The sequence below is a fragment of the Schistocerca piceifrons genome, chromosome 3 (assembly GCF_021461385.2).
Source record: "Schistocerca piceifrons isolate TAMUIC-IGC-003096 chromosome 3, iqSchPice1.1, whole genome shotgun sequence".
In the NCBI taxonomy this organism is placed as follows: Eukaryota; Metazoa; Arthropoda; class Insecta; order Orthoptera; family Acrididae; genus Schistocerca; species Schistocerca piceifrons.
In genome coordinates, this window is record NC_060140.1 from 886239741 (window position 1) to 886249676 (window position 9936).

At 42.4% G+C, this 9936-nt stretch overlaps 1 long non-coding RNA gene across 1 annotated transcript; it reads left to right on the plus strand.

The window, feature by feature from the left end:
* Positions 1-641: 641 nt before the first annotated feature.
* On the plus strand, positions 642-9177 carry LOC124788033. The gene is made up of 2 exons (XR_007016049.1): positions 642-732; positions 8808-9177. It is a non-coding gene; the product is annotated as an uncharacterized LOC124788033 (long non-coding RNA).
* Positions 9178-9936: the final 759 nt, after the last annotated feature.

Consider the following 9936-nt stretch of genomic DNA (forward strand, 5'->3'; position numbering starts at 1 on the left):
GGTGATCGCTTCATGTATCAGAATGCGTCCTACCAACTGATCCCTTCCTGTAGTCAAGTTGTGTCACAAATTTCTTGGCCCCCTAGTTCTGTTCTGTACCTCTTTGCCAAATGAAATTTAGATTAAATTATGAAGCTACATATGTTAGGAAATCCTAATAGATATCGGCGATAAAATTCCTCACAAACTAGTACATATAATACAAGTGACTTTAGACGAAGACAAGGACAATTGCTTTTATGAAAATCATCAATACTATCATCAAAAGACACAGCAAAGAGACAATCCATGACCCTCCTGGCTTCACATTGATCCACTGATAGTGTTGAAACCATCAATCTAAAAACATGAACATTATGCTGTCTGCAAATAATTATTTTAACAAACATTCAGCAGCACAATAGCTGGAGCGTTTCTAGTGTGACACATGTAGTCTTTTCCCCAGCCACCAGTTTTGGGGTCAGTGTCACCTTGTCGCAGATAAGGAAGTCGTCAGCATGGCTCCCTAAATTTTTACGGCCTCTTGGAACGCCCACCGGGCGCGATTCGGCGGCGTATCCGGGCCAGACGGCGACCCCGCCTCGTCCTTGGGCCGTGGGGAGAGCGATCGCCCGCTCGCCTATAAATGTGCCACTCGGGATTCGGAGGGCACAGTTGTCCGCCAAAGACACAGCAGACGCTCCACTGGTGGCCCGCTCAGCACACCCTCAACCAACAATGAACAAGTACTTGGTGAGTACTATCCGTGTTCCCATCTTATCAGGCTCATGAGGATCTCCAGGATACTGGCAAGTATGACATTTGGAAGAGTGCAGCATCGATCGCGAACTAGCTGCAGGTTCTTCAGCGTGGTGATCCATGTCTTTGGTTGCAGGATAGTTAATTTATGTGTGGTCTAGATCGTCCACTTTTGGGATGTGAAATAATTTCTAAAATCATTTATAATTCAATAGGGCGCCTGTACATTGGGTAGTTTAGTTTGTTATCAAAATTTCCGTGCCGAAATAGGCCTAAGAAACTCTTTTCTGTGAATCTCTGTTATCAAAAGTTTGTTTCGAATTTGAAGGTGCTGCACTTGCTTGTCATGTACACCAGATTTCCAAGTATTTCGGAGTTACTGAGTAACACTCTGGACAGGCATTCTGGAGGACGGTGTTTCAAACCCCGTCAGGCCATTCACATTCAGATTTTCTGTGGATTTCCTAAGACGCTTGAGACAAACACCGGGATGGTTCCTTTGAAACTGGCACAGCTGATTACATTCCCTAACCATTTCGGATCATATGCTGCACGTCTAGAAACTTCGAAGTTGACGAGGGATTACGCTTCTTCTTTGAAAGTTGGCAATAACTCACTTTTGTGAATTCGACCTATAACATTCATCATGGACTGCATTAACTTTGCTCATATGACTTGAAGATTTACTCATGAACCACGTTTCAGTTCTTTCCGCCATTCCCGCGTATTGTTTTGTAAATGTTAGGCTTTTTGTAGTTACTGATTAAAATATACTGTGTCCCTTCTTCGATACACTAATTTTTCCCCTGTTGCTAGCAATGTCTCATTTTAATATGAATATATAGCCACAAATGTTGGCGAATTATTTACTTAAGACTCTTCTCCAGTGTTGACTCATTTTAACTGTAAAACGTATTTGTCAAACGTCTTTGGAAGGACGTAAAATTTCTTTAACGATTTTTTTACAAGAGAGCTCTCCTTCAATGAAGAGTCACTAAATATTTTTCTTCATTAAGACAGATTTTGGGTTCCAGTTTTCCAGTGGTTGACCCTCCCAGTGCTCTATACGGTTGCCAACAGTTCTTCAAAAGATGGCTCTGAGCACTATGCGACTTAACTTCTGAGGTCATCAGTCGCCTAGAACTTAGAACTAATTAAACCTAACTAACCTAAGGACATCACACACATCCATGCCCGAGTCAGGATTCGAACCTGCGACCGTAGCGGTCACGCGGTTCCAGACTGAAGCACCTTTAACCGCACGGCCACACCGGCCGGCTCTTCAAAAGACTACATGTGTGCCCCATACTTATGATACAATTAGCATTAATTATAAAGGTAAATCGAACGAAAACCCGAAATTGCTTGAGCGTCAGACCGCATAAAACTAATGTCCAACCAGTCACTTAGGTTTACAACAGATAAACATTAGCGTACGTTTGATCAACTCTTTCCTCTCATTAAAATCCCTGCCACGGTTCTGTTCTGGCGACCCCGAGATGGAGACCACCACAAAGCTGACTAGTATACTTCGCGGTTCCGAAGATGGTTGTAATAGCATTACTAATTAAAATCGCGTTTGTGTTACTGCACTTAACTTGTACGTGATATATCAAACTCGTCAGGTACGATAAGTATCCGGCATTCTATTAATCTGATGTCTAATTTTGGTACTCATCTTATGTTCCTATCGTATACAGAAATCGCATATAAACCCTTAATGCATTTAGTGGAAACTGTGGACTGGAAACGGATCTAAGTGACAAAAAGCAGATTTCAGAGTACCTGATGACTCAACACAAAAGTTTTGTCTCAAGTACAGATAGTGTTGAGGATCAGTGGAAAAAGTTCAAAACTATCGTACAATATGTGTTAGATGAGTATGTGCCACACAAGATCGTAAGAGATGGAAAACAGCCACCGTGGTACAACAACCGAGTTAGAAAACTGCTGCGGAAGCAAAGGGAACTTCACAGCAATTATAAACATAGCCAAAGCCTTGCACACAAACAAAAATTACGCGAAGCGAAATGTAGTGTGAGGAGGGCTATGCGAGAGGCGTTCAATGAATTCGAAAGTAAAGTTTTATGTACTGACTTGGCAGAAAATCCTAAGAAATTTTGGTCTTACGTCAAAGCAGTAGGTGGATCAAAACAAAATGTCCAGACACTCTGTGACCAAAATGGTACTGAAACAGAGGATGAGATACTAAAGACCGAAATACTAAATGTCTTTTTCCAAAGCTGTTTCACAGAGGAAGACTGCACTGTAGTTCCTTCTCTAGATTGTCGCACAGATGACAAAATGGTAGATATCGAAATAGATGACAGAGGAATAGAAAAACAATTAAAATCGCTCAAAAGAGGAAAGGCCGCTGGACCAGATGAGACACCAGTTCGATTTTTACACAGAGTACGCGAAGGAACTTGCCCCCTTCTTGCAGCGGTGTACCGTAGGTCTCTAGAAGAGCGCAGCGTTCCAAAGGATTGGAAAAGGGCACAGGTCATACCCGTTTTCAAGAAGGGACGTCGAACAGATGTGCAGAACTATAGACCTATATCTCTAACGTCAATCAGTTGTAGAATTTTGGAACACGCATTATGTTCGAGTATAATGACTTTTCTGGAGGCTAGAAATCTACTCCGTAGGAATCAGCATGGGTTTCGAAAAAGACGACCGTGTGAAACCCAGCTCGCGTTATTCGTCCACGAGACTCAGAGGGCCATAGACACGGGTTCCCAGGTAGATGCCGTGTTTCTTGACTTCCGCAAGGCGTTCATTACAGTTCCCCACAGTCGTTTAATGAACAAAGTAAGAGCATATGGACATCAGACCAATTGTGTGATTTGATTGAAGAGTTCCTAGGTAACAAAACGCAGCATGTCATTCTCAATGGAGAGAAGTCTTCCGAAGTAAGAGTGATTTCAGGTGTGCCGCAGGGGAGTGTCATAAGACTGTTGTTATTCACAATATACATAAATGACCTTGTGGATGACATCGGAAATTCACTGAGGCTTTTTGCGGATGATGCTGTGGTATATCGAGAGGTTATAACAATGGAAAATTGTACTGAAATGCAGGGGGATCTGCAGCGAATTGACGCATGGTGCAGGGAATCGCAATTGAATCTCAATGTAGACAAGTGTAATGTGCTGCGAATACATAGAAAGAAAGATCCCTTATCATTTAGCTACAATATAGCAGGTCAGCAACTAGAAGCAGTTAATTCCATAAATTATCTGGGAGTACGCATTAGGAGTGATTTAAAATGGAATGATCATATAAAGCTGATCGTTGGTAAAGCAGATACTAGACTGAGATTCATTGGTAGAATCCTAAGGAAATGCAATCCGAAAACAAATAGGTTACAGTACGCTTGTTCGCCCACTGCTTGAATACTGCTCAGCAGTGTGGGATCCGTACCAGATAGGATTGATAGAAGAGATAGAGAAGATCCAACGGAGAGCAGCGCGCTTCGTTACAGGATCATTTAGTAATCGCGAAAGCGTTACGGAGATGATAGATAAACTCCAGTGGAAGACTCTGCAGGACGGACGCTCAGTAGCTCGGTACGGGCTTTTGTTGAAGTTTCGAGAACATACCTTCACCGAGGAGTCAAGCAGTATATTGCTCCCTCCTAAGTATATCTCGCGAAGAGACCATGAGGATAAAATCAGAGAAATTAGAGCCCACACAGAGGCATACCGACAATCCTTTTTTCCACGAACAATACGTGACTGGAATAGAAGGGAGAACCGATAGAGGTACTCAAGGTACCATCCGCCACACACCGTCAGGTGGATTGCGGAGTATGGGTGTAGATGTAGATGTGGATCACTAGGATATTTGTGTTAGTTGAGTAATTTTTCTTTTCTATTCGGCGACATGCTTACACAAGCAGCCATTACCTAACATAGCAACTAATGGATTTTGAAGGATTGTTTCACCTCTTTCCAGTTCTCATTCTCCAAAAATAGAAATACGATAGACAGCAATAGCTTACTTTTGTAACTGACAAAGTTTTTTCTCTCAGTCTTCGAGGAACTGTTATTTTATTCGCCTGAGATGAAGTGCGGAAAGAATAAATCAGGATTACCGGAATTTTCATACAGCAGTACACTGTAGACCCGGAGATACTCGTAGTTAAGAACATAGAACTGGTCAAATTTTCCATACTGGAAAATGCTAGAGACTTCTATGCGCGAATAGAGGAAAAACATTTGTCCAGTAATCGCACTGTACACTGGTATGTTTCTTTAAGGAACTACATTAAGGTTCGGATATTGTGAACGGTGTATCAGAATTATCGGATGTGAATCTAAATAGCACAGCGCTCAAAATTGAGAAGGGGAAACGTTTAGCTAAGACTGAGGACTGATAAAATTTGCCATAACATACAACTTTTCGATTCAGGGCTAAATGCTAGAGACTATGATGCTGGACGAGAAGGTACTATGTATGCACCAAAGCCGAATATCCTGCATCATTTTCTGCTACGCTCATTTTCAAACTAAGAAGAGCGTAAGATAACCGCACTGTGCTTCCTTAGGTAATTGTTCTAGTATTCATTACATTGCGGTATAGTAAAACTGTTTAGACAATTGGAGCCCAGTACAGGGCTTCTAAAGCAAGACTTTTGCTGACTAAGCTATGCTACAACTTATCGTCGACCGCACATCAAACCTGTGTGTAACTAAAATTGTGGGGTACCTTGAGCACAGTCCACATTTTAATCAGACGGTTGTCTGAAATCGATTGCAGACGGGAATGCAAGTTGATATCTGCCAAAAAGGTTCATGTGTGGTATACCATTATACGAATAACGGAAATGTCTAAAACTAGCACGCAAGGAAATGCCTATGTGTCTGTACTAGAGCTTTAACGCGATCGTGCGATCGGGAAATACCATAAACATGGCGCAGTACGTCTCTCAGGACTGTACTATGTCACTCTGCGAGTCAGTTCTCCGAGCTATCGAGCGTTCAAGAATAGGCGATTTGTATACCTATCGGTCGCAGGTTCGAATCCTGCCTCGGGCATGGACGTGCGTGATGTCCTTAGGTTAGTTAGGTTTAAGTAGTTCTAAGTTCTAGGTGACTGATGACCATAGATGTTAAGTCCCATAGTGCTCAGAGCCATTTGAACCATTTTTGTATACCTATGGGTTTCAGTGTGCACGCCACACAAAAGCGACACACGTGGTGTAAGGTCATTCATTTCGCTGCTATTGGGATTTTACAAGATGTGAATCATTTTGCAGTTGTTGTTGACGTTTTGGCGACTTTACTAGACGGTAAATTACAACACCATTTGCAAAGAATCTACGATGGCTGCTCACATTGTCTCCTAAATCGTTTATGTCTAATGGGTGATCAAAGAATTTCATTTTGAGGGCGTTGTCTACAGCGTACATGCAACGTAGCGCGACTGCGATGCTGGTATATAAGCAGCGGCTTGTATGCAAGGTATCGGTGTGGCATTAGTGCATTTCCGACGCTCGTCCGGTAAATGCGAAAACATGAACTCTGGCGACTTTATTACCAGATGCGTCCAAACAGGACCAAAGTGCTGTTATTCTTTTCTTGGCTGCCGAAGCAAAAACACTGGTAGACATCCATCGGAGAATGAAGAATGTGTATGGGATAGCATATCTGTTGAAAACCACTGTTGTGCGACAAGGTGTGCTTGTGCTTCATGATAACCCACGTCCCATATCGAAACATCGTATATTAGAAGTTGCGCCAAATCAAGTGGAGAACACCCGAGTACCTGCCTTATAGTCCTGATCTCTGTTGATCTCTCCCCATGTAGTTATCACGCCTTCGGTCACTGAAAAAAGACCTTGAAGGGTCGACAATTCCTATCACACAGATGTGCAGCAGGCAATTATGGACTTCTCCATGCAGCGTGACACGGAGTTTTACCAAACGGGTAACTTAACTTTGTGTGCTGGGGGGATGATTGTCTCAATTCTCGTGGCGATTTTGCCTTATTGACATAATGGTTCTGAACGGCGTTCGAGAGGAAACTTTTTGACCGCCCCTTATAAATTAGCAATAGCATAGGGACTATAACACTTCTTTGGGGCTCAGCAGATATCATTTCTGTTTTACTCGATGACTTTCCGTCAATTGCTACAAACTGTGACCTTTCTGAGAGGAAATCAAGAACCCAATCGTACAACTGAGACATTAGTCCATTGGCAAGCAATTTGATTAGAAATCCCTTGCGAGGAAGGATATCAAAAACCTTCCGAAAATCTAAAAATCAATTTGAGATCCTCTGTCGATAACACTCATTACTTCGTGAGAATAAAGAACTAATTGTGTTTCACAAGAACGATAGTCTCTAAATCCATGTTGCCTCTTTGTCAATAAATCGTTTCTTTCGAGGTAATTCATAATGTTCGAACACAGTATACGCTCCAAAATTCTACTGCAAATCGACGTCAATGATATGGGTCCGTAATTCAGCAGATTGATCCTATTTACTTTCTTAACTTTTAGTATGACCTGTGCAACTTTCCAGTGCTAAGGTCCGGATCTTTTGTTGAACAAGTTGGTTATATGATTACTAAGTATGGGGCCATTCTATCAGCATACTCTGAAAGAAAAAGTTTCGCTAAAGAAGCGTCTGAATGTTTCAGAACCGATAACGAAGTTCAGAAATGCTAAGTGGTTGCCAGAACGGGACCCTGATTCCTTTTCTGTTGCGGAAGACTTGTTTACTGGCGAAAAAATAGAGACTTATTAGACAACATTGGCAATTATGCAGAAAAGTAATATGAATCTCCACTTTAATAACTAGCACATGTCTTCGTTTCTGCACAAACTTTATCTAGCACACATCTTGTTACCTTAATTTTTCAACCACCCCTTTAGAAGAATGGAATGTTTCATATTCTCGCCAAATATTTTAAGGTACATATCTCTGGTAGATATATAGGAAATGTATTCGCCGTTGAGAATTTGAACCAAGGTCGACTGTATATTAGAATTACGACAGTGAAAAGTCGTGCCGGACCAGGACTCAAACCCGGATTTCCCGCTTTACACGAGCGGTCGCCTCAACCGCTTCGGCTATCCGTGCACGAATCACGGCCCGACTCAAACTTCCATATATCGTCGTTCATGTGTGTCAAAACTGCACTCGTACGTTGCATATTCTCGTCCAAGGCATATTTAGTGAAAGTCGAGAGTCTGGTATCTGTGAATAAATAGGAAATAACAGTCCTTGTGTCATTAATAATTACGCTTGTATGTCTGACAGAACATTCTATCGTACTTCTCAATAACATAGGCACTGTTGTTTCGTATTCGAATAGATAGATTATTGTACCAAATGTTGATGATGAACCAATATACAGGGCGAGTCAAAAGTCCTCGGACAACTTCATAAGTTGGAAGATTAAAGGGAAAATTGAAATGTAATGATGGGAACATAGGTTTGACGTGGGGCCGCTACTTTTGGAGTGAATGTCATTCATGACCGCCATCTTTAAATCCGCCATTTTGGATTCAAGTCATTTTTTAAAAATGGAAAGGGAGTTGTGTGACACATCAAATAACACTCGCTTGAGCTCTGGAATTGAGTGGTGTAATTTGTTTTTGTCTATCTTGTACAGTTTAGAAGTTATTAATGTGGTTGCGGCCACTACAGTTGTGCATTGCACGGTATGGACAACACATAGAACATGTGTTGTAGCAGTCGGTATGAAGGCAATTTCCCAACTTTGAACATTAATAACCTCTAAACTCTACAAGATAGACAAAAACAAATTACACCACTAAATTCCAGAGCTCCAACGAGTGTTATTTGATGTTTCATACCCCCACCCCCTTCCCATTAAAAAAAATGACTTGAATCCAAAATGGCGGATTTCAAGGTGGCGGCCATGAATGACATTCACTCCAAAAGTTGCGGCCCCACATCAGACCTATGTTCCCATCATCACATTTCAATTCTCGCTGTAATCTTCCAACTTATGAAGGTGTCCAAGGACTTTTGACTCGCCCTGTATTTATCTCCGTACAGTTGTTGACACTGGTTGTGTTTGGTGTGTACTACAGGCTTTATTCGTGGTGTTGGCGGCCCTGGTGGCTGTGAGCGTGGCCGTGCCGTACCCCGCGCCGTACCCAGTCGCCGGCCCCGCTGCCGCCCCCGCCGCCGCCGCTCCCGCCGCCAAGGAGTCGCTCAAGGGCCAGGAGGCGTTCTACTTGGGCTACGCGGGATACCCCTACGTGTATGGCGGGCCGGTCGCCTACTTTGGTTGAGCTCCCACCCCGGGCCAAATACTACATGGACACCGAACTTGCTACTCATCATGACTACACAACTGCTCAACATCACCGCTTTCTCTCTTCACTACCAGCGTACGCTTCCATCTATTGTATCTCTATCTGTGCCATCTTGTGTAATAAACGTTTATAGTTAAATACAGCCATACAGTTTTATTTTCTGCAAAAACCTCACAACTTTATCATCTACTTCACTAAGGATACAATGGAAAGAGAAGACAATACTGAATAACGATGGGACGTGCTCAACGTTCAAACAATTCTTAGTACCATTCTGTATAACTACGGAAATACGTATACTCCTTCGACAGGGAAAGGTCAATAGTGTAAAATGATTTATAATCCTAAGATGAGGCCATCACTTGTCTGCTTTGATGAGTTTTTGAACTCTAACCCAAGTATGGACAAACTGGCGGACTGTGGTAAGTGGTAATTTGTAAATTACGAAGAAAGTCCAAAAAATAATGCAACACACTTTTTTTCTGAAAGCAGGTTGATTTCATTAATGATTCCAGTTCAACATATTATTCCCCACTCTTTTGCCTACAAAACCCTATTTTTCAACGTAATCTCTATTCAGTGGGACGGCCTTACACCACCATACATGGTACCTCTCTACTAGTCGACGTCAGAGTGCATCAATGACCTCACCATCACGCATACACTGTTTCCAACGGAGTGCATCCTTCATTGTACCAAACAGGTGGAAATCGGAAGATGGGAGATCCGGGCTGAAGGGTGCATGAGGGAGAATAGTCAACAAAGTTTTTTGACCTCCTCTCGGGAGCACAGACTTTTGTGAGGGTTTCCGTTCTCGTGGAGAAAGAGAAGTTCGTTTGAATTTTTGTGGCAACGATCAAGCTGAACTCATTTCTTCAATTCCCTGTGGATAGCACCGTAC